The sequence below is a fragment of the Hyperolius riggenbachi genome, chromosome 1, assembly GCF_040937935.1.
Source record: "Hyperolius riggenbachi isolate aHypRig1 chromosome 1, aHypRig1.pri, whole genome shotgun sequence".
Classification (NCBI taxonomy): Eukaryota; Metazoa; Chordata; class Amphibia; order Anura; family Hyperoliidae; genus Hyperolius; species Hyperolius riggenbachi.
Window position 1 is genome coordinate 324,395,963 of NC_090646.1, and position 24,907 is coordinate 324,420,869.

A 24,907-nucleotide genomic window follows, 5' to 3' on the forward strand; every position below is an offset into this window, starting at 1 on the left:
TGTGAAGGGGGAGCAAGTATGTTAAATTTGGTGTGATTGTGCTTTCTCTCTCATACTGGTCACTGGAAGTTCAACATGGCACGTTATGGAAAGCCTGATCAGGTAGGGCTGCAGAGCAGTATTCCAACCAACAGTATGGCAACCTGTGAAGCTCTAATGAACTCCATACCCAAGAGAGTTAAGGCAGTGCTGGAAAATTTTGGTGGGCACAGACATTGACACTTTGGGCACAGTTTTGATGTTCTTCACTTAGGGTTGTAAAAAAAAAGGAAAGGACAGAAACCCCTTACAAAAGCACCACTCAGAACAAAAATATCAATTTAGAAAAATCATAACTTTATTTCATAGATATCTGACATACCAACACAGCACAAACCCGTTTGAAATCATCTAAAAAAACACAAACACACTGATATCAATAATGACCTAGCCAGAATGTAATAATATGATCATGTAAACTTGCAAGATATAATAATCATAAATAATACAACCTTAATCCTAGGTAATAATGTCCCGTGAGGGTTTAGCTATTGAACTCCATCATAGGTGAATCCTAGGTAATAATGTCCCGTGAGGATTTAGCTATTGAACCCCATCATGGGTGAACCTGGGTTCAGTATGTATCTGTGCAAGAGAGCTGTGCAAAAGAGCTATAAAGTGAGTGTAAATAACAAGTACAAATTGATAAATCACTCACTTGAACATGAAAACACTTGTGAAAACATTAATCAACAATAAATGATGTGCTCGAAAATCATGGATGTGCAAAGGGTATATATAAAGATAAATAAATATTAAAGTGCAAACAGTGCTATCAAAACTGTAATTTACACAGTAGTAAGTCTAATGAAAAAATTCAGGAGCAGCCCATAAAGACAGTGCAATAATCGAGTGCAATACAAAGGAGATACTTAGCTGGGAAGTAAGGTGCAGGAAAATGGCTAGGTCAGACGGAGGATTCCCTCAAAATAGGTCCCACATGCTCCTCGGGAGTAACCCTGCTTTGAAAGGAGAGGAGGATAGCCTCCTCTCCTTTCAAAGCGGGGTTACGCCCGTGGAGCATGTGGGACCTATTTTGAGGGAATCCTCCGTCTGACCTAGCCATTTTCCTGCACCTTACTACACAGCTAAGTATCTCCACACACACAAACCCTCTGCTGAGCATGTGCACTGAACTTCCTATAAGTGTAACCTGTCCTGTTAAAACTGCTGCATGGTCTTGGTCATCATGCTGCAGCTCAGCTTCATGGTATCGGCAATCTTCTTATAGCCTAGGCTAATGTCTAAACTGCTGGCAGAGAAAGGGAGTACATCCGTAAGTGAAGAATGTCAAAACTGCTCTACATTAATGATTGTGTGTTTAGTTATTTTGGGAAAGCACATTTACAATGCTATAGCAGCTGTACACTGACAACTTTTTTTTTTGTTCAACAAAAGAGCTTTATTGAGGTCACCAATAAAAACAGAGTGTACATTGCATCCTTCAGTAAGCATACATCAGACAGTCAAAAAAGAGCTTTTTCTACGGCAAAGATTCGTTATCACATGTTACTTACAGAGCTTCTAGATAATCCTATTGTAGCCAATATTCGTTCTCGCACTATTTCTGGATCAACAAAGTCCTGCGCATTCAGCCATTTACACCATATTTTTTCAAATTTTTCATTAGCATTCCTACGTGCATATACAATCTTCTCGAGTTTTAAAGAGTCATTAACCTGTTTAACCCACATATTCAGGGACGGGGGGTTAACTTGCTTCCAAAGTTGCAATATCAATTTTCTAGCTATAAATAATGATCTCAACACTGCTATTCTAGAATGTTCAGATATATTCCCGTCCTCATATGCTCCCAAAATACATACCAGTGCTGTGCGCGGGATTTTTGTTTGGAATACTTGATCTATGGCGTCCAGTACACCTCCCCAGTACCTCCTAAGTTTGGGACAGTTCCACAACATGTGTAAGAGATCCCTATGGTCTCTAGCACATCTGGTACAGGTCGGGGAAGGAAGCATGCCAAAACGATACAGACGGCTAGGTGTGTAGTGCGTCCTATGAATAATTTGCAGCTGCGTTAATTTCTGAGTGGCATTAATTGAGAGCAATGGAACCGCCTGTAGTGCCTCTAACCATTCCTGATCTGATAAAGTTGGAATATCCTTATCCCAGGCCCTTCTACATAATAGTGGAAATTTGCCAAGAAAGTCATCTAATAGCATACCATAGCATAAGGATATTAAACCCTGTTTAGTACAGGCCTGTGCGATTATATTTATTACAGGAGATGCCTGAGATCTGAATTTGAATGTTTCTGCCTGTTTCCTTACAGCGTGAGCAAAGCGTAGACGCTGAAATTGAAGTATTCCCTTAGGAGTATTTGGCATTAGCTGCGATAAAGCGTTTAAAGATATTAATTTATTGTTAGGAAAGATTAGGCTTAGCTTGTCTACACCTGCCCCCTCCCACTTATAACCAAAGTCCAAATTGTTAAGTTCCGGGAGATTTGAATTCCGCCAGATTGGTGTAAATTTAGTATATCCTTCTATCTTTTGTAAGTAACGAATCTTATGCCATGTCCTATGCATAAGAACCATAGTGGGCATTTTTGGAACCGTGAGGTTAGCCCTGCCACCCTCCAAAGCTTCGTAGATTGAGTTAGTACCCAACCAGTAGTTTAGTAGATCCCTGCTGGATTCCTTTAAATCATTCTGTTCCCACCCACCCAAATGTTGTAACTGGGAGGCTAAGAAGTATATCCATGGGTTGGGAACAGCCAGCCCGCCCTCATCTTTAGGATATTGTAGCCGCTCTAATTTAATCCGTGGTTGCTTTTTATTCCAAATTAAATCTCTAAACATCTTGTCTATTACTTTAAATAGTTTTTTGGGCAACCAAACTGGAGAGTTATGCAGGTAGTATAGTATCTGAGGCATTAATACCATTTTTATTAAATTCACCCTGGCCACTATTGATAGAGGAAGCTTAAGCCAAGCCTTAATCTTTGCTCTAGACCTATCCAGTAGTGGGGTAATATTTAACTGTTGGAATTGTAGAGGATCCCTTGATATAATTATGCCCAAATATTTAAAGGAATCCACTACTTTTAAGTCACTTTTTTTTTGTCGCTGATTGAGGTATTACAAAGGGATCTAATGGCATTAAGCAAGACTTATCCCAGTTTATTGATAACCCCGAAAATCTCTCAAATTTATTCAATAAACTTATAGCGGAATCTAGTGATGATTGTGTGTCCGCCAAATATAATAGGGTATCGTCCGCGTAGAGCGAGACTTTTTCCTCTATACTGCCGTATTTAAAACCTGTAATGTATTGGGATTGCCTAATACTTTCTGCCAGGGGTTCTATCGCCATAGCGAACAGTAAAGGGGATAAGGGGCACCCCTGTCTTGTAACCCTCTGAAGCCTAAATAAGGGTGATACCGAGCCGTTGGCTCTAATCACTGCTGAGGGAGAATGGTATAATGTTTTTACCCACCCTATGAAATATGGCCCAAATCCCATAGACCCCGAAACTGTGTACAGGTACTCCCACTCTACGCTATCAAATGCCTTAGCGATGCCTAAGGATAAAATTGCCCTATTTCCCCCATTGTCCGCCTGGGCCTGTAAATTTAAGTATAACCTACGGATGTTATTGGCAGTGGCTTTCTGAGGCATAAAGCCTGTTTGATCTGGTGAGATAATTGACAGGATTACTTTAGAGAGTCGATTAGCCAAGGCTTTAGCGATCAGTTTAACGTCCGCATTCAGCAGTGAAATTGGGCGGTAAGATTCCGCCAGTAAAGGGTCCTTGCCTGCTTTAGGGATAAGCACTATAGTTGCCATGTTTAGCGAAGGGGGTAGACATCCCTTTTCATGAGCACTGTTCGCCATTTTTAACAGATTAGGAAGTAGAATGTCTGAATAATGCCTGTATGTCTCAGAGGGGAGCCCGTCCGTGCCTGGGGCTTTATTATTTGCCATAGATGCCATGGCAATCTCCAATTCGTCTATAGACAATGGTGCCTCCAGTAATTGTACATCTTCCTCACTCAATCTGGCCAGGGGAATTGCCTCAACAAAATTAACTCTCTCAGCATCAGTGCATGATGCCTTGGATAGATACAAATTGGCATAGAATCTTTTTAGCTCCTGCAGAACCTCATCAGGTTGACAGACTATCCTACCACTAGGAGTTTTTAGTGAAGTAATAAAGTTAGAGCCCTTTTGTGCCCGCACAATAGTAGCCAGTAGATGCCCCGTCTGATCCCCCTGGTCGAAGAACGCCTGCTTTATGAAGAATCTCTTCTGGTTTGCCTTGCTCAGCATCATTTTATGATACTGATCCTGAGTGGCAAGCCATTCTTTCTTATGTGCATCTGTGGGATTTATAACATATCGTTTTTCAGAATTTTTAACTGCTAGTTTATAAATTTTTTCCCACTCAGTAGAATTCGTTTTAACATTATTAATTGCTGTGATCAGGATCCCCCTAATAAATGCTTTAAAGGCTTCCCACGTCCACTGGGAAGTAGACAGCGATTCATTTATTTCATTCAAAGAATTTCATTCAAAGAATTCGCGTAGATTCTTCAAAATTTCAATATGCAATGTAATTAAAGGAAACCAGAAGGCGTTCATCTTCCACGGGGGCCTACAGGCGGGAGAAACATTGCATTCTTGCATGGATAGACAAATAGGAGAATGATCAGAGAGCCCTCGTGCTTCATAGCGAATATCTCTAAGATATGGTAGCATGGCCTGATTAGTGACTGCTAAATCTATCCTAGATAGGGTCATATGGGATTTATTAAAACAGGAGTATTCTACAAGGTCCGGGTTTCTCAATCTCCAAAACTCCATAAGGCCTAATTCACTGAAGGTTCTGTGTAAGTGTGTATATCTGGGGGAGTCACCCTTAAAGTCCATTTTATCTCTCTCTAGATCAAGGCAACAATTAAAGTCGCCTATAATCAAAAGGGGTAAACTAGCTTTATCTTTAATGTATGGGAGAAACTCCTTAATTACACTAAAAGAATATGGTGGGGGAATATATATGGCTATTAGGATACACTCCCTCTTAAATAGCTTTCCATGAATTAGCACAAATCTTCCCTCTGCGTCTATTATCTCATGAATGTGTTCATATTGAACCCCTACATGAATCAATATGGAGACTCCCCTAGAATATGATGAATGCGTGGAATGAAAAGAGTGAGAAACCCAACGCTTGCCGAACCAGTTAATCCTGTCCCGTGTCAAATGCGTCTCCTGTAGGCAGTAAATCGCTGGAGCAAATTGCTTTAAATAAGAAAACACAGCCTGTCTTTTAGTGGCATCAGCCGCCCCCCTCACGTTCCAACTAAGACATTTAAAATGCATAGGTGAAGGTAAAAAAGTTGCTTTAAAGCTCTCTGAAGGCCTGCAAATCTTGTTGTCTTCTTGGTGGTGACCTCAACCCTAACCTCTAAACCGCAGTTATGAACTTCAACATATAACATATGTAACAGTAGAATCAATTTCCATATCCTTATTCGGATCAAAAAACAGGAGGAACTCCGGATCCCCAGAGATTCCCTCAACATGTCGTGAGCAGATTCCTCGGAGCCCGACAGTACCGTTAAAGTTACACGCACTGTCAAGACCCAAAGGGCACCCCTCACTCGAGCTTCCCGGAAATAAAGCCTCCCGACGTACTAATTGAAGGATACTTAACCCCCCCCCCCCCCCCCCCTCTAGCAAGAACATACATAAATATACATGTCCATACCCATATACACATATGTATAAAGATGTATACACACTTGAGTATATTCAGCCTTTCTTCATATTAGATGACATATATATAGTTTAAACATCAAACTCCCCCCCCCCCCCCCCCTCTATTATCAGCATATCAAAAATCAGTCCACAAATGACTAGGGGTGTAGTAGTGCCCCAGCCGCCCTTAACTCTATATATATATATATTGGCAAAAATAAAAGTATCGTGCCCTCCTATATCCCCAAAAACATACATGCTGTCGTCCTCCAGCATGTAGGCAAACACTTAAAGTTCTTGGATCGACGTAACCCCAGCAGTTACCAACATGACCAGCCACCCTGGTTTAGCTAGCATACTCAGGATTCTTCAGTGTTAGACTGGGCCTTCAAATGCTGTTCGTTTTTATCCAGCCATCGCATTGCATCATCTGAGTCTTGGAAGAAGTGAGTCTCATCTTTTACTATGATTCTAAGCTTTGCTGGGTAGAGCATGGCGTATTTCAAATTCAGCTTACGCAGCCGTTTTTTGGTGGCCAAGAACTGTGCTCGCTGTTTTTGCACCTCCGCAGAGAAGTCGGGATACAGTGAAATGTTTTGCCCATTAAGTTATAGATTCCATTTAGCGCGCTTTTTGCAGGATCAATTCTCTATCTCTGTAGTGGAGGATTCTTGCAAGGATAGGACGTGCAGGGGCCCCAGGCTTTGGTTGTTTAAACGGAATACGATGGGCCCGTTCAACTGCAAACAGTTTTGTAAGGTAATCAACATCAAAAGTTTCCGCCAGCCATTTTTCAATGAAGATAGTAGGATCAGGTAGCTCACACTTCTCTGGGAAACCTATGAATCTGATATTATTTCTCCTCAGCCTGTTCTCCAGATCATCATTCTTCTCAGAATTGGCAAATGCATGTGAAATTACTCTTTTCAAGTCACGTGCAGCCGGTGCCATTTTGTCTTCTAAATTACTTACTCTGCCTTCCAACTCTGTAGTGCGGGCCCTAATGTTTGATAAGTCCTGCCTCAGAAGGCCAATCTCCTCTTTTAGGCCCCCAGTCTGTGCAGAAAGGGCTGTAATTGCCTTATTACATGTATATACTGCAGCCAAGATGTCTGCTAACGTTGGCTCTGGGCTTGCCTCCTCTATTTCAGGCTGCGCATTTAGGGAAAGCTGTGAGCCTGCATCAGATCCTGCTGCCCCTCTATGTTGGGATCCTGTTTCCCAGTCATCACCCTCCGTTTCCCCTTCAATTTCAGGCGTACCTTGGCTGGTCTCCTCCACAGTATGACAGGCATATTGTTGTAGCTTTGCCGCTGCCGCCTCCCTTGCTTTCTGTGCGGCCTTGCTCACTCTAGGTTCCGGGGTAGCGCTGGCGCCATCTTGGGCCTTGTGCAGGTCTCCCTCCCCGCTGTCGTCGCGGCGGTTTCGCCGCGATCTGCTGGTGTCTTTCGCCTCCATTGTCCCGCTGGGTGGTCTGGACGTTCCGCTGCTGCTGGTTACGGATCCGGAGGGCACGCGGATTAGATAGGGCTGGCTGGGCAAGAGACGTCGGGAGCTTCAGCGAGGCACGTCTCACTCCATTGCCGGCTGGCCACGCCCCTCCACACTGACAACTTTACATAGTATCAAAGTGTGAAAAGTATCTTTAGTGTTGTCCCATGAAAAGATATATATATAATAAAATATTTACAAAAATTAGAGGTTTACTCACTTTTTTGAGATACTGCATATTATTTTATGTATTGGGGAGTTGGGGGGGGGGGGGGGGGGGCTGGCCTTGGATATATGTGAATTCTAGACACTAGTTATTTTTTGTTGTTGTTTTTTCCATTTGCAATATTAACCCCCCCCCCCCCCCCCCCCCCCCCCCCAAAAAAAAAAATGTTTAAGAAAATTTAGCAAAATTGGTTAAAAAGTTATTAAAAAGATAAAAAATATTCCAATATAATTTTAATAGTGTAAACTTTAATAAACTACATTAAAAAATAACAAACCTAAAAACCAACAAATAACATATCAAACGGCAACACTTCTCTTCTGCCTTTGAACCTGACCCTTTGTTGACAGAAAATATTGGGCCAACTGGTCCCTGTTCCTAAGGGCATTGGAAGCCCCCCATGACTGTATGTTTTGGCAAAGTGACCAAATTCCACATAGGGGTACACAGGAGAGCTAATCCTAGCCAAGGCCTATCAACAGCAAATTTCAGGTTCCCCCATCGCAGGAGTCTTTAAAAATATACAAGCAGCCTTCCTCATGGAGAACAAAGTTATTGAAAACACATGCAGCCTTGACTAGAGCAATAGCATTGTCAGGCTTCAATTGCACGGGGGTGTGAATCACCCTCCACTTGTTTGTCATGATTCCAAATGAACACTTGTATTTTTAAATATTCCAGAGTCGCTTTGGCTCTCATAGGAGCCCACGCTCCCAAAAATAAAATTGTAGTCCATATGCGGCTCAGTTATGAGGACAATACTAAATATTTACTTTTTTTTTTATTGTTGAAGTAGAAAGTGCCACTCCCCACTGGCTTCTGTAGGCGGATGTATTTGCCAACAATGGCTCAAACACAGTTGGTAAAGTTACAATGTTCCCAAAACTGTTCAGTGGTCCACTCCCACTCAGTTTTATTCTGCAAGATCTTGCAGGTCCTGGTCACTGTCCCACTGACTGTGCTCTTTTGGGTGGGGGTGTCCCTCTTTTTTTTTTTTTTTTCCTTTTGCTCCTCTGACTTGATCATGTGAAGAACTGCCTGGTCTGTAGATGACATTTTGTTATCATATTCTACCCTGCTTGCACCTTTTGGGACTTTCCTACCCCTACCCTGACTGGGTGCTTTGGAACAGATAGAGGGTGTGAATTTTGCAGAAGACATGGATACATTGGATGGGCTGGGGATGGCTGAGACACAATTTGTCCACCAACAGTATCATTATTTTCATTACAACTTGGTTGACTCTTAAATGTTTCAGATGCATTATGCATAGAAGTAATTATCTCACTGGTCTCCGTACCAATATCTTTCTCCAGGCTACCTTTACTACTAGAACATTAAAAAAAGCTATTTTAATAACACTTTTTATGTGATACACATACAGTGCACATTTCAGAATACTTAAAAATACTTACTCGTGCTTTCTGTGAAGTTCTCATAAAAATTAGTACTCCAGCAAATTAGTACTTGCTTCTTGGTGAAGCTGCTGAGCCACATCGACTGAGTGTTCTTTCTGCAGTTCACTACAAAATATATCCTTTATCTTCCTTCGTTAAGTCAACAATTGCAACATAGAAAATAATGTGCATATGTCATTATCTCATAACTGAACATTTCACATTCTTTACAGGTTTCTGGCATCAGGACATTCCTTTGTGTCTCAGCATTTCCAGTTCAGGCTGGGGAGAAGCATAATACACGTCATCATACAAGACCTTTGCCGTCAGAATTAGAATGCCCTCCACAGGGAATACCTATCCTTTCCAGATGGTATTCAAAGTTTTAGTATTTCATTAACCCCTTCAGGAGGCAGAAAGGACTTGGTAATGACAGATAGTGGTAGTGAAAGATAAGGCGACAGATGCGTTTTTTTTTCTTTCACTAGAACCATCTGTCATTGCGAAGTCCCTTCTGCCTCTTGAAGGGGTTCATGAAAAAACTAAAACTTTGATAATGTTCCTTTAAGCCGAACCTGGCGTGTGGTTGAATGCGCCTTTGGCATCATTGCCAATAAATGGTGCATTTACCATACAGCCACAATGTTGTCATCAGCTAATCCTGAAAATTTTGTGGAGGCCACATGTTTTTCACAACTATGTGTGCAAAATGGATGGAGGACATTGTACTGATGCTGTACCACCACCTGCACATCTTCGCACCCTGCCAGGCACCATGGTACTAATTCTGCCTTGCAAAGTAGAGAGATAATGGCCAAATTCTTTGTAATCCCGGTTGGAAGTATTAGATGGCAGGACAAGCAGCCTTAGTTGTTGCTAATGCTAATGAAGGGATTGTGGTCTCTGAGTCAGACACCGTTGTCTTTGTATTTGTTGTTAATAAAAAAAATTATTTTGCACCTTTTTTGTTTTTCTCTGTTTCATCAGTGTTCTGCTATAATGCACACAGGTTATTATATTACTCAAAACAGTCACACATTTGAACGGTTATTATATGGCCCCATATGACTAAGTCCAGGGAGGGTTTTTTGAGGAGAGGCCTGATGATTACTTCCTTCAGTAAAGCAGGAAATATCCCTGATTGTAAGGAACAGTTAACAATTGTGAGGAATACCGGTACAATCGGGTCGGGGCAGTTCAATATGAACTGTGTTGGGCCAGGAACTAGGTCTCAGGTAGTTAGGCGAAGGTGAAGGAGGATGCTTGATGTGACTTCTTCATCAATTTCTTTGAAGTTTGACCAAGGTGTTACGTTGTCTCTGCTAATGGTCTTCGGCGCTATATTAGGCTCAGATGCTGTAAGTTGGATGGCGGACCTTATAGCGGAGACTTTGTCTGTGAAGAAATGGGCAAATTGGTCACAGAGGTCCTTTGAAGACTCGATATTAAGTTTTTGACATGCCGGGTTGCAGAGTTTTTCCACTGTGTGGAACAGTTGGGCTGGTTTGTTAACTGCATTTGCAATCTCTTGTGATAGAAAGGATGATTTTTTTTTCCTGTGATTACCTTTTGGTAGTTCTTCAAGTGGAGGATTAAGGCATGTTTGTCTTCTAGGGACTGAGATTTGCACCAGAGTCTCTCAAGTTTTAGGCCTTTTTAGCTCTTTTATAGAGTTATCAAACCACTGTGCATGATGGTGTGAAGTAAGATATTTGGTGCACAAAGGAGCAATGGTCTCAAAGGTGGAGGACACACATTTGTTGTATTTAAACACCAGAGTATCAGGGTCCAGGATGGAGTCAGTCAATTCATCAAAGCTAAGGTTATCTCGGATATGTTGAGGTGTTAGCGATATTTTATTTGATTCTTGAACTGGTGTTTGACAGCTGGTATTGAGATGGAGAAGTGGATAGTGTGATGGTCTGACCAGGCAACAGGATTAATTTCCACATTGGCTATTGACAGCCCAGTATGGAATATAAGGTCCAGAGTGTGACCTTTCCTGTGAGTAGCAGAGCTGATTGATTGGAAGAAGCCCAGTTCATATAAGGCATGAGGTAGCTCTATTCCAAATTGTGAAGAGGAGTCATCCACCCATGTATTGAAATCTCCAAGAACAATCCATCTGGGGTGTTCCAGTGTTAGGTTGCATAGGAGATTTACAAGTTCCTTAAGGAAGTCCGAGTCCTTTTCTGGTGGGCGGTAGATCAGCAATATGCTATTGTTTTTTCTGTTTTTGCACCCCCAAGCATTCAAACGAGTTGGTAGGTCCTACAGAGCTAGGGTCTGAGATTGAGGGCTCCAGGAGAGAGCAGTCTCCAGATGTGTGGCTGTCATCTCTGCTGGATTGTGCTGGAGCTATTAGGGTTGTTGCCTGGGTGTACTCTGTACATTTTGTCACAGAGTTATTTTGGTTCTGCAGTGAAGAACGTCTTTTCCCACGTCCTCTGGATCCTCTTATCTTTCTGAAGATTCCAACGGACTTAAGTAGAATTATTGTTGATTTCTCAATTAGATAAATATTTCTTGGTTGGTATACAGAGAGAAGTGTCTCTACTGAATATTGATGTTTACACATTAGAATGGACAAGAGACAGCTCAGGGCTCCTGCTGAGTAAGGCCCTATTTAGAGTCAAGGTGTGAACTTTCTCAGCAACAGCTGGTATCCTGCAGAGATCAAAGGGCCTGTGTAGACTGAATTGTCCTAAAGCTGGCCAAACACTGGCCCGATTTCCTGCCGATCGACAGCAGATTCGATCACTGGGATCGAATCTGCTGTCAAATTGTTCACGCAACACGCTAATTTTCGATCTATTTTGACCCGAAATAGATCGGTCCTGTCGATCGCGCCGTGCGGAAAATACCGTCGATCGCCGCGGGTAAGGAGCGCATCGCTAGCGGCGTACGACCGACGCAGGTATACATTACCTGAAGCTGGCTCCCGGCATCTTCTCCACATCACCTCCCGGCTCCCGGCTGGCTTCTTCTCCGCATCAGCTTCCGCATCCCGGCATCAGCATAACCTCCTGTGTCACTGCAGTGACAGCGGAAGTACAAATAGAGGGCGCTCTATTTGAATTTCCGCTGTCACTGCAGTGGCAGAAAGTTATGCCGGAAGCCGGGATGCGGAAGCTGATGCGGAGAAGATGCCAGCCAGGAGCCGATGCGGAGAAGATGCCCGGGACCAGGCTTCAGGTAATGTATGCGGGGGCCCGGGGGGCGACAGCGGCAGCTTCGATCAGAGAGGGATCTATCTGTTGGTCGAATCTGATGGCAAATCGACCAGTGTATGACTACCTTTACACAGAGATGTATGGATGGACAGCATGGATTTGAAAACACAGTACTTTGTTTAGGAGTTTGAAGATATTATATATAACCTACAGTGGAGGAAATCATTATTTGACCCCTCACTGATTTTGTAAGTTTGTCCAATGACAAAGAAATGAAAAGTCTCAGAACAGTATCATTTCAATGGTAGGTTTATTTTAACAGTGGCAGATAGCACATCAAAAGGAAAATCGAAAAAATAACCTTAAATAAAAGATAGCAACTGATTTGCATTTCATTGAGTGAAATAAGTTTTTGAACCCCTACCAACCATTAAGAGTTCTGGCTCCCACAGAGTGGTTAGACACTTCTACTCAATTAGTCACCCTCATTAAGGACACCTGTCTTAACTAGTCACCTGTATATAAGACACCTGTCCACAGAATCAATCAATCAAGCAGACTCCAAACTCTCCAACATGGGAAAGACCAAAGAGCTGTCCAAGAATGTCAGAGACAAAATTGTAGACCTGCACAAGGCTGGAATGGGCTACAAAACCATTAGCAAGAAGCTGGGAGAGAAGGTGACAACTGTTGGTGCGATTGTTCGAAAATGGAAGGAGCACAAAATGACCATAAATCGACCTCGCTCTGGGGCTCCACGCAAGATCTCACCTCGTGGGGTGTCAATGGTTCTGAGAAAGGTGAAAAAGCATCCTAGAACTACACGGGAGGAGTTAGTGAATGACCTCAAATTAGCAGGGACCACAGTCACCAAGAAAACCATTGGAAACACATTACACTGCAATGGATTAAAATCCTGCAGGGCTCGCAAGGTCCCCCTGCTCAAGAAGGCACATGTGCAGGCCCGTCTGAAGTTTGCCAATGAACACCTGAATGATTCTGTGAGTGACTGGGAGAAGGTGCTGTGGTCTGATGAGACCAAAATAGAGCTCTTTGGCATTAACTCAACTCGCTGTGTTTGGAGGAAGAAAAATGCTGCCTATGACCCCCAATACACCGTCCCCACCGTCAAGCATGGGGGTAGAAACATTTTACTTTGGGGGTGTTTTTCTGCTAAGGGCACAGGACAAATGAATCGCATTAACGGGAAAATGGACGGAGCCATGTATCGTGAAATCCTGAACGACAACCTCCTTCCCTCTGCCAGGAAACTGAAAATGGGTCGTGGATGGGTGTTCCAGTACGACAATGACCCAAAACATACAGCAAAGGCAACAAAGGAGTGGCTCAAGAAGAAGCACATTAAGGTCATGGAGTGGCCTAGTCAGTCTCCGGACCTTAATCCAATAGAAAACCTATGGAGGGAGCTCAAGCTCAGAGTTGCACAGAGACAGCCTCGAAACCTTAGGGATTTAGAGATGATCTGCAAAGAGGAGTGGACCAACATTCCTCCTAAAATGTGTGCAAACTTGGTCATCAATTACAAGAAACGTTTGACCTCTGTGCTTGCAAACAAGGGTTTTTCCACTAAGTATTAAGTCTTTTATTGTTAGAGGGTTCAAAAACTTATTTCACTCAATGAAATGCGAATCAGTTGCTATATTTTATTTAAGGTTATTTTTTCGATTTTCCTTTTGATGTGCTATCTGCCACTGTTAAAATAAACCTACCATTGAAATGATACTGTTCTGAGACTTTTAATTTCTTTGTCATTAGACAAACTTACAAAATCAGTGAGGGGTCAAATAATTATTTCCTCCACTGTATGTAGAAAAATATAGTCTATTGAGCATAAATGCTGTAGATAATCGATGAAAGTTACTCACAGGGTGGGGAGAGGGTGGGGACACAGAGGCTGAAAGTCTTTAAGGTCTCAGGTCAATTCCAAGGAAGGTGTGCAGTGTTCAGCCGTGTGTGATTCCAAGGAAGATCCAATCCAGCTTAAATGTTTGCCATCCCAAGTAATCCAGGTGTTCTGAAAGGTTATAGGTGTTGCTGGAAAAGTGAAGCATTAGAATCTACTGAAATTTCGGTCCAGCCTGTCCATTAAGAGGATTAAAGTAGCAGAAATGAGATGTAATGTCTGGAGCAGCCTTAGGCCACATACACACATCAGACCATAGTCTTTTGAAAATGAAAGATCACAGACCAATCTTACCACCCTTCATGTAGTATGAGAGCCATACTCTACACAGTCTTTTCTATGGAGCTGAACTCCACATCAGAAAAAAATCTTTGCAAGATGCTGCACACACAGATGCTGTACAGACACAAAAGATCAGTATCTGCAAAAGATCTGTTCCTGCCAAAAATCCATTCCTGCAAATTGCAATGATAGTCTATGAGATCTGCAGATCATCATACACACATGATTTAACTGACATTCATCTGCAGATCAGATCCACCAGGATGGATTTTCAGATCTGCAGATGATTGCTTGATCTGCAGATGAATGTCAGTTAAATCATGTGTGTATGATGATGTGCAGATCTCATAGACTATCATTGCAATTTGCAGGAATGGATTTTTGGCAGGAGCAGATCTTTTGCAGAAACTGATCTTTTGTGTCTGTACAGCATCTGTGTGTGCAGCATCTTGCAAAGATTTTTTTCTGATGTGGAGTTCAGCTCCATAGAAAAGACTGTGTAGAGTATGGCTCTCATACTACATGAAGGGTGGTAAGATTGGTCTGTGATCTTTCATTTTCCAAAGACTATAGTCTGATGTGTGTATGAGCCTTTAGAGAGCAGCAGCACCAGTCTGGGCGCGCCACCAGCAAGCAAGAAAATACTCAAAATAAATTTGATAGTACCTTTTTGCCAACTTATGGATACTTTTTCAATTGTAAAATGCTGAAAAGTAAGCTTAAAGAGAAGATGAAAATGATCTCCTAGTAGAAAATGCAGGTGAAAAATGTAATTGCACATGGGCCTAGGTATGCATTTTTGCACTGCTTATAGGTAGCAGAGTGTTAGTAGTATTTAGGAACACTACATTTTCATGTAATGGGCGGTCCACTCTTCACCCCCCCCCCCCCCCCCAATCATCAGCCCCGTTTTTTAGGATTTTTACACCCTCGCTCTGGGTGAAATTTAGCCTAGAAACTGCCCTGCCAATTACTTATTTAGCAAGGATAATATATATCTAAAGATGCCACAACAATTTCTTGCAATATAGAAAATCTTCAAATCTTTTTAGCACAAAATTCAAAAATCGTTCCACTTTGAAAGGGATAAAACAATTCAGTCAATCAATATTCATGAAAATTGCAATAATAGTTTAAATAACATAAGCAGCAGCGTCTTCTTAACCACTTGCCGACCGCCCGCTACCTATGGGCGTCGGCAAAGTGGCACCCCCAGGACCGCCTAATGCTGATCGGCGGCGGCACCTGGGGGACTGAATAAATAAATGCGTGCGCATCTGCCGGCATTAGGCTCCGCCCACCCGCAACGTCAACCTGACAGCCAATTAGCAGCGCCGGCGGGTTGTTAACCCTCGATCTGCCGCTAAAAAGTGTATAATACACTTTGTAATGTATACAAAGTGTATTATACAGGCTGCCTCCTGCCCTGGTGGTCCCAGTGATCAAGGGACCACCAGGGCAGGAGGCAGCCCTTCTAGTATACACCCAAGCACACTGATCCTGCCCCCTGATCGCCCACAGCACCCCTCAGACCCCCCCCCCCCCTGATCACCCCCTCAGACCACTGTTTTCACCCAATCATTCCCCTAATCACCCATCAATCACCCCCGTCACTATCTTTCAACGCTATATTTTAGATCAGGTCCTAAACTGCCCCCTGGAGGCTCCTGATCACCCCCACACCCCCTCAGATCCTCCCCAGACCCCTCCCCCCGTGTACTTTATACATCTATTCTCCCCTGTAATCACCCACTGATCACCTGTTAATCACCCATCAATCACCCCCTGTCACCACCTGTCACTGCCACCCATCAGATTAGACCCTAACCTGCCCCTTGCGGGCACCTGATCACCTGCCCACACCCTCAGATCGCCCGCAGACCCCCCCTGATCACCTCGCCAGTGCATTGCTTGCATCTATTCTCCCCTCTAATCACACCCCGATCACCTATCAATCACCCTGTCACCACCTGTCACTGCTACCCATCAGATCAGACCCTAACCTGTCCCTGCGGGCACCTGATCACCCGCCCACACCCTCAGATCGCCCCCAGACCCCCCCGATCACCTCCCCAGTGCATTATTTACATCTGTTCTCCCCTTTAATCACCCACTGATCACCCATCAATCACCCCCTGTCACTGCTACCCATCATACCCATCAGATCAGACCCTCATCTGCCCCTTGCGGGCACCCAAACACCCGCCCATACCCTCAGATCGCCCTCAGACCCCCCTGATCTCCTCCCCAGTGCATTATTTACATCTGTTCTCCCCTCTAATCACCCACTGATCACCCATCAATCACCACCTTTCACTGCTAACCATCAGATCAGACCATAATCCGCCCCTTGCGGGCACCCAATTACCCGCCCACACCCTCAGACCCCCCTTGATCACCTCCCCAGTGCATTGCTTGCATCTATCCCCCTCCTCTAATCACCCCCTGAGACACCCATCAATCACCTCCTGTCACCCCCTAGCACACTTACCCATCAGATCAGGCCCTAATTTGCCACGTGTGGGCTCCTGATCACTTGGCCAAACCCTCAGATTCCCCTCAGACCCCCTTCCGATCACCTCCCCAGTGCATTGATTGCATCTATTCTCCGCTTTAATCACCCCCTGAGACACCCATCAATCACCTCCTGTCACCACCTGTCACCCCCTAGCACTTCTATCCATCAGATCAGGGCCTAATCTGCCCCCTGCAGGCTTCTGATCACCCGGCCAAACCCTCACCCACCCCACCGCAGTGACAACATTTTTTTTTCTGATCACTACGACTTAATTGTGGCTGAGACCAACCGTTATGCCACACAATATGCAACCGCCAGTCCAAGAAGTTACCATGCCCAGCCTTTTCGGTGGAAACCACTCCAAGTTTCCGAACGTAACATTTTATTGGGGCCTTCTCCTTAACATGGGTCTAGTCAAAAAGAATGTATTGAGGTCTTATTGGTCTACGCACCCAATACATCACATGCCCATGTTCTCTGCTGCCATGTCCAGGTCACGATTTGAGAACATCCTGCGCTTCCTTCACGTCAGTGCCAATACAACCTGTCATCTAAGAGGCCACCCTGCTTATGACCGGTTCCACAAAATTCGGCCCCTCAGACCACCTGTCATCAAAATTTGCAGATGCTTATACCCCTGACAGTCATTTTGAGGCATTTGGTTTCTAGACTACACACGGTTTTGGGCCCCTAAAATGCCAGGGCAGTATGGGAACCCCACAAGTGACCCCATTTTAGAAAGAAGACACCCCAAGGTATTCCATTAGGTGTATGATGAGTTCATAGAAGATTTTATTTTTTGTCACAAGTTAGTGGAAAATGACACCTTGTGAAAAAAAAAACGATAAAAATCAATTTCCGCTAACTTGTGACAAAAAATAAAATCTTCTATGAACTCACCATACTCCTAACGGAATACCTTGGGGTGTCTTCTTTCTAAAAATGGGGTCACTTGTGGGGTTCCAAAACTGCCCTGGCATTTTAGGGGCCCTAAACCGTGAGGAGTAGTCTGGAAACCAAATGCCTCAAAATGGCCTGTAAAATCCTAAAGGTACTTATAGGACTTTGGGCCCCTTAGCGCACCTAGGCTGCAAAAAAGTGTCACATGTGGCATCGCCGTATTCGGGAGAAGTAGTATAATGTTTTGGAGTGTATTTTTACACATACCTATGCTGGGTGGGAGAAATATCTCTGTAAATGGACAATTGTGTGTAAAAAAAAAAATCAAAAATTGTCATTTACAGAGATATTTCTCCCACCCAGCATGGGTATGTGTAAAAATACACCCCAAAACACATCATACTATTTCTCCTGAGTACGGCGATAGCACATGTGTGACCCGTTTTTGCAGCCTAGGTGCGCTAAGGGGCCCAAAGTCCTATGAGCACCTTTAGGCTTTACAGGGGTGCTTACAATTTAGCACCCCCCAAAATGCCAGGGCAGTAAACACACCCCACAAATGACCCCATTTTGGAAAGTAGACACCTCAAATTATTCAGAGATGGGCATGATGAGTCCGTGACAGATTTAATTTTTTTTTGTCACAAGTTAGCAGAAATGGAAACTTTTTTTTTTTTTTTTGTCACAGTGTCATTTTCCGCTAACTTGTGACAAAAAATAAAATCTTCTATGAACTCCCTATGCCTCTTAGTGAATACTTTGTGATGTCTTCTTTCCAAAATGCAGTCCTTTGGGGGGTATTTATACTATCCTGGAATTCTAGCACCTCATGAAACATGACAGGTGCTTAGAAAAGTCAGAGATGCTTTAAAATAGGAAAATTCACTTTCTACACCATATTTTGTAAACGCTATAACTTTTACCCAAACCAATAAATATACACTTATTGGATTTTTTTTTATCAGACATGTAGCACAATAAATTTGGACAAATGTATATAGATTTTTTACTTTATTTGAAATATGTCAGCACAGAAAGTTAAAAAAAATTTTTTTGACAAAATTCATGTCTTTTTTTTTATGAATATAACAAAAACTAAAAATCACAGCAGCAATCAAATACCACCAAAAGAAAGCTGCATTAGTGACAAGAAAAGGAGGTAAAATTCATTTAGATAGTAGGTTGTATGACCGAGCAATAAACCGTTAAAGCTGCAGTGGTCTGAATGGAAAAAAAAGTGTCTGGTCCTTAAGGGGTTTTAAGACTGCAGTCCTTAAAGAGACACTGAAGCGAAAAAAAAAATGATGATATTATGATTTGTATGTGTAGCACAGCTAAGAAATAAAACATTAAGATCAGATACATCAGTGTAATTGTTTCCAGTACAGGAAGAGTTGAGAAACTCCAGTTGTTATCTCTATGCAAACAAGCCATTAAGCTCTCCGACTAAGTTAGTGGTGGAGAGGGCTGTTATCTGACTTTTATTATCTCAACTGTTCCTGGACTATTTACTTTTCCTCTGCTAGGGGAGAGGTCATTACTTCATAGACTGCTCTGAAAGACTCATTTTGAATGCTGAGTGTTGTGTAATGTGCACATATTATAGAATGATGCAATGTTAGAAAAAACACTATATACCTGAAAATAAAAGTATGAGAATATTTTCTTTGCTACTAATCTTCTAGTAATTATTCATAGTACACAACCAATTCACTATATCATATATTTTTTTTTTCGCTTCAGTGTCTCTTTAAGTGGTTAAGGCCAATAAAAAAAAATAAGAGTATCCTCCAAAGAAAAAAGCTGAAAAATAACAATAATGGAACATCTGAACCAACCAGATGTGATCCAGTACCATCAATCAGGCGCAACTGGAATCAACGATGTGTTCAGCGTAGGGAGCACCCTACGGTGTTCACATCCTTGATTTCTGTGGTGCTTAATTGATGGTACTGGATTACATATGGTTGGTTCAGATGTTCCATTTGTTATGTTTCAGCTTTTTGCATTTTTCTTTGGAGGATATTCATAATACATTTTTTGACTGGCCCCATGAAGATTCTGCTAAATATGTACTTAAGCCTTTTCCCTGCCAGCCGATTTGTCCTAAATGCGAATATCTACTGCCAAGCTGCTTTTAGACATTTTGCACTCATTAGGTTTACTTAGCATATATATGACATATTATATATTGGGTTTTTTTTCCATAATGAATTGGGCTTGAACATTCTGGAGATATAACCATTTTTGGGGGGTGAAATAGGTTAGAAAAAAGTGAAATAAAATTATTTTTCTGTTGTGGTTTCTTTTTCAAAGAAGAATTACATTTATTTACATAAATGTTAATGTTTGTAAAAGCCCTGATTCTGCTGAATCCAAAAATACCAGATATGTATTGGCATCCCACTTTTCCTGTCCTGGAATAGGTGCGCCAGTACAGGTAGCCAGATATAGGTAGCCAGGAATAGGTGCCCCTGAATAAGTAGCAGGTATAGTTGCCCCAGCATAAGTAGAAGGTATAGGTGCCACTGTGGGGAGGGGGGCCGACATCATCCTCCACCCCTCCACATGGGCCCCACTCCTGTGACCCCCTGCAGAGCACAGCGGTCGGTGTGTTATTAACTCACCCGATTGTTGGCTCCATGCGGTGTCCCCTCCAGCAGCAGGCTTCTCTCTCCACTTCTGATCTCTATATGTAGTAATCATGCGTCATACAGGAAGTAGCGATGAGACTACTACCGGCGGGGACACCGCATGGAGCCAGCGATCAGGTGAATAATTACACACGGACCGCTGCTCCAGCCATGCAGGGAGACAGAGGAGGGGCCCATGTGGAGGGAGGAATGATGTCGGCCCCCTCCCTACTGCTTCCAGGGGTCCAAATTACCAAATAACATACCTAGTACGTTGTTGGCAGCTGAAGCCCTTCCCTGCCAAAAGTACCTAGTACGTGCTTGGAGGGAAAGGGTTAAACTATTATTGCAATTTTCATGGCTATTGATTGACTGAATTGTTTTATCCCTTTCAAAGAGGAACAATTTTATGTATTTTGTGCTAATAAAGATTTGAAGATTTGCTATATTGCAAGAAATTGTTATAGCATCTTTAGATATATATATACAGTGGGTTGCAAAAGTATTCAGCCCCCTTGAAGTTTTCCACATTTTGTCACATTACTGCCACAAACCTGCATCAATTTTATTGGAATTCCACGTGAAAGACCAATACAAAGTGGTGTACACGTGAGAAGTGGCCAAGAGAAGCTCGTCCAGAGTCACCATGGGCCTCTTGACTGCATTTCTGATCAGCGCTCTCCTTGTTCGGCCTGTGAGTTTAGATGGACGGCCTTGTCTTGGTAGGTGTACAGTTGTGCCATACTCCTATTTCTGAATGATCGCTTGAACAGTGCTCCATGGGATGTTCAAGGCTTTGGAAATCTTTTTGTAGCCTAAGCCCGCTTTAAATTTCTCAATAACTTTATCCCTGACCTGTCTTGTGTGTTCTTTGGACTTCACGGTGTTGTTGCTCCCAATATTCTCTTAGACAACCTCTGAGGCCCTCACAGAGCAGCTGTATTTGTACTGACATTAGATTACACACAGGTGCACTCTATTTAGTCATTAGCACTCATCAGGCAATGTCTATAGGCAACTGACTGCACTCAGATCAAAGGGGGCCGAATAATTATGCACATACCACTTTGCAGTTATTTATTTGTAAAAAATGTTTGGAATCATGTATGATTTTCGGTCCACTTCTCACATGTACACCACTTTGTGTTGGTCTTTCATGTGGAAGTCCAATAAAATTGATTCATGTTTGTGGCAGTAATATGACAAAATGTGGAAAACTTCAAGGGGGTCGAATACTTTTAACCACTTCAGCCCGCAGGTGTTTTCACCTCTAGCACAGAAGCAATTTTCCTGTCAGCTTCCATTCATTCACCAATAACGTTATTACTACTTATCACAACAAAACAATCTTTTTTTTTTTTTTTTTTCCCCGCCACAAATTAGGCTTTCTTTGAGTGGTATATTTTGCTATGTTATTTTATTCTAAATGCATTTTAATGGTAATAAGAATAACAATGGAAAAAAAAATTATTTCTCAGTTTTTGCCCCATTATAGTTTAAAGAGGAACTCCGGTGAAAATAGTGTAATAAAAAAAGTGCTTCATTTTTACAATAATTATGTATAAATGATTTAGTCAATGTTTGCTCATTGTAAAATCTTTCCTCTACCCGATTTACATTCTGACATTTATTACATGGTGACATTTTTACTGTGGGCAGGTTATGTAGCTGCTGCTAGCTGTTTTGGCCGTTGGAGACAGCTGTAAACTGCTATTTCCTGTCTGTGAACCTTGTTACATTGTGGCACACTGTCAAAAGTACAGCAGTCCTCAGAGCTTCTTGTGGGAGGGGTTTCACCACAATATCAGCCATACAGAGCCCCCTGATGGTCTGTTTGTGAAAAGCAATAGATTTCTCATGTAAAAGGGGGTATCAGCTGCTGATTGAGATAAAGTTACATTTTTGGTTGGATTTTCTCTTCAAGATAAAATGTTCTACTGTACATAAAACCCACACATTGGCCTTGATTCATAAAAGGCTTTGCGTTAAAAAAAAATGTGGGCGGGAAAATACAGCATTCGGTATTTTAGACTTCTGTGTGCTACTTCATAAACCATTTCACAGGTGCGGTAAAAATGCGGGGATTTTCCGAACTGAGCTGTCGGCATGAGGAATGTAAGTTGGCTGAGTTGTTACATTTGGCTTCGTGCAGAGACAGCATTAAAATAAAAGGGGCATCCCCAACTTGCATTTAGATGTGCATGTTTAGTTTTACTGCCGCTCCTTACCCTGAATCTGCTCTGTATCTGTTTATTCGTCTTTCTAAACAATATACAGGGTGGGCCATTTATATGGATATAAACAATAAAACTCATGCACCTCTGCATATATGATTAATGCAACATTTATTAAAAACACATCAATTAATAGAATCTGCACACCATGAACCTATATTCAGCCTCTTTCTAGTTACATGTCTGGATATCATCGAAGGTCCCAGGAAAAGCTGCCTAGATTTCTATGCTGTCAAATTACTTCATGCATGCATGTATTGAATTAAAAAAAATCAACCTCCCTTTCTCCTTAATCTAATTTTTCTCCTCAAATCTCCAGAGTAAAACCACTCAGCGTAATAAATCTTTCCATTCGGCGTTAGTGTCTTTCCACTCAGCGTTACTATGTCTTTCCACTTAGCGTTATCTGCCTTTCAGAAAGCGTATATTAAAAGCTCTATGTTTCACAGTCCACAGGACTTATATAGTATTCCTCCACAGTGTGTTTAATCACATAAGCTCTTCTGCTACTTCAGTAGCTCACTCACAGTTTCTGCACTGGTCGGCGCTGGTCGCTTCCAATCGCTCCAGAGAGAGGAGGGGAGCGGAAGGAGTTCCCAACCTTTCCGGTGTCTTTAGATGTATAAATCCGCTTGAGTCCCGGCCGGCAACTCACTGCAGGATCACTCCGTTATAGGCTACACACGGACTTCCGTCTCGGCACACTTTGCAACACACGGAGTCCGGGGGTGATGTCACCACACTTCTAAGCCAATAGCCAACGCGTTTCGGTAGGTTCCGCCTACCTTCTTCAGGGCGTCCTCCCATTGGCTGTGTGCCTTCTTATACTCTGTTACTCCACCCACCTCTCTCCGTGTCACTTGTTATTATATCTCTAATTAGCGAATCCATTTAAAATGCATAAATCTCGATATCTGAGTTCAGTCCTAACGGGACTCCACTGTTCAGAGTGTAAATCCACTCAGTTTCTTTCCGTGACATTTTATCAATATAATTGCCACCTCTCCAATCTCTTTCCACCTTCTGTATAGCAAAAAAACTTAAAAGTCTCCAAACTTTTTCCATGGTATTCTTTAAAATGTTTGCTAAGTGGTTGCTTTTCATTTCCATTCTTAATATTATTTACATGTTCTCCTATTCTGGAGAGGAGATTCCTCTTTGTCCTGCCTATATATTGTTTCTTGCAGCCACATTCTATAACCTATATTATTCCAATGCTTTTTTAATTCAATACATGCATGCATGAAGTAATTTGACAGCATAGAAATCTAGGCAGCTTTTCCTGGGACCTTCGATGATATCCAGGCATGTGACTAGAAAGTGGCTGAATATAGGTTCATGGTGTGCAGATTCTATTAATTGATGTGTTTTTAATAAATGTTGCATTAATCCTATATGCAGAGGCGCATGAGTTTTATTGTTTATAGTTTTGTGATATATAGTGACGGATTCTATATTAACTCATTGCTGCCAGTGGTGAAGAATATTCTTCAAGCGCTACAATCTTCAAATCTATTTGTGACCATTTATATGGATACACCTTATGGGCTGGTGCACACCGAGCGGCTTTTTGGGCGTTTTCAGATCCGCTTGCGGCTGCGGATCCGCTTGGTCAATGTATCTCAATGGGGTGGTACACACCGGAGCAGGAGGCGTTTTGCAGAAACGAAAAATGCCTGGGTGAGGCATTTTTTTGGATTTCAGATGCGTTTCTGCCTCCAATGTTAAGTATAGGAAAAACGCAAAACGCCTGTAAAACCGCTTGATCAAGCGGATTTTGATGCGGATGCGTTTTTTAGAAGAATGCGCACTTCCAGGTCAAAGTGTGCTTCCTGTCTGGCAGATTTGCATGAGGGATTTTAGACTGCGCAGGAGGAAGATGGCAGCAAGGTGGTTTACCACTGAAAACCTCATAATTAAGATAGAAAACAGCCCAGAACTTTATGACAAGTCATTGCCTGGATATAAAGACCACCAAAGGGCTCATGAAATCTGGAGCAACATTGCAAAAGAATTTCTTGGAGAAAAATGGAATACTTTGAGCCAAAAGGGCAAGGATTCTAAGAGTAAGTATATGTGTACAGAATGTTTTTTTTTAATTTATTTCATGCAGCACTTTGCCGACAATATATGATCACCCCTCCACTAAATGAGTAATTAAACAATTAGAAATTTCATTATCACAGGTCTCTGGCAAAGCTGTTCTCTCTATAGCCATCTCTCATTATAAACAGCAGGTACATGTGTGTGTATGTACTCACATGTATTATTAGAGAGGGTGCTATTTGCCACTTTAGAGTGTAATAGATGATATAGACATACAACACGTTTTCAAGAATGTTTATTTGCACAATAATGATGATCAC

General features: G+C 42.4%; 1 protein-coding gene across 4 annotated transcripts in view; it reads left to right on the top strand.

Annotated features, from left to right (window-relative positions):
* Positions 1-24,907, top strand: part of MKNK2 (MAPK interacting serine/threonine kinase 2) — a 444,163-nt gene that overhangs the window by 202,100 nt on the left and 217,156 nt on the right. The window lies entirely within an intron of this gene.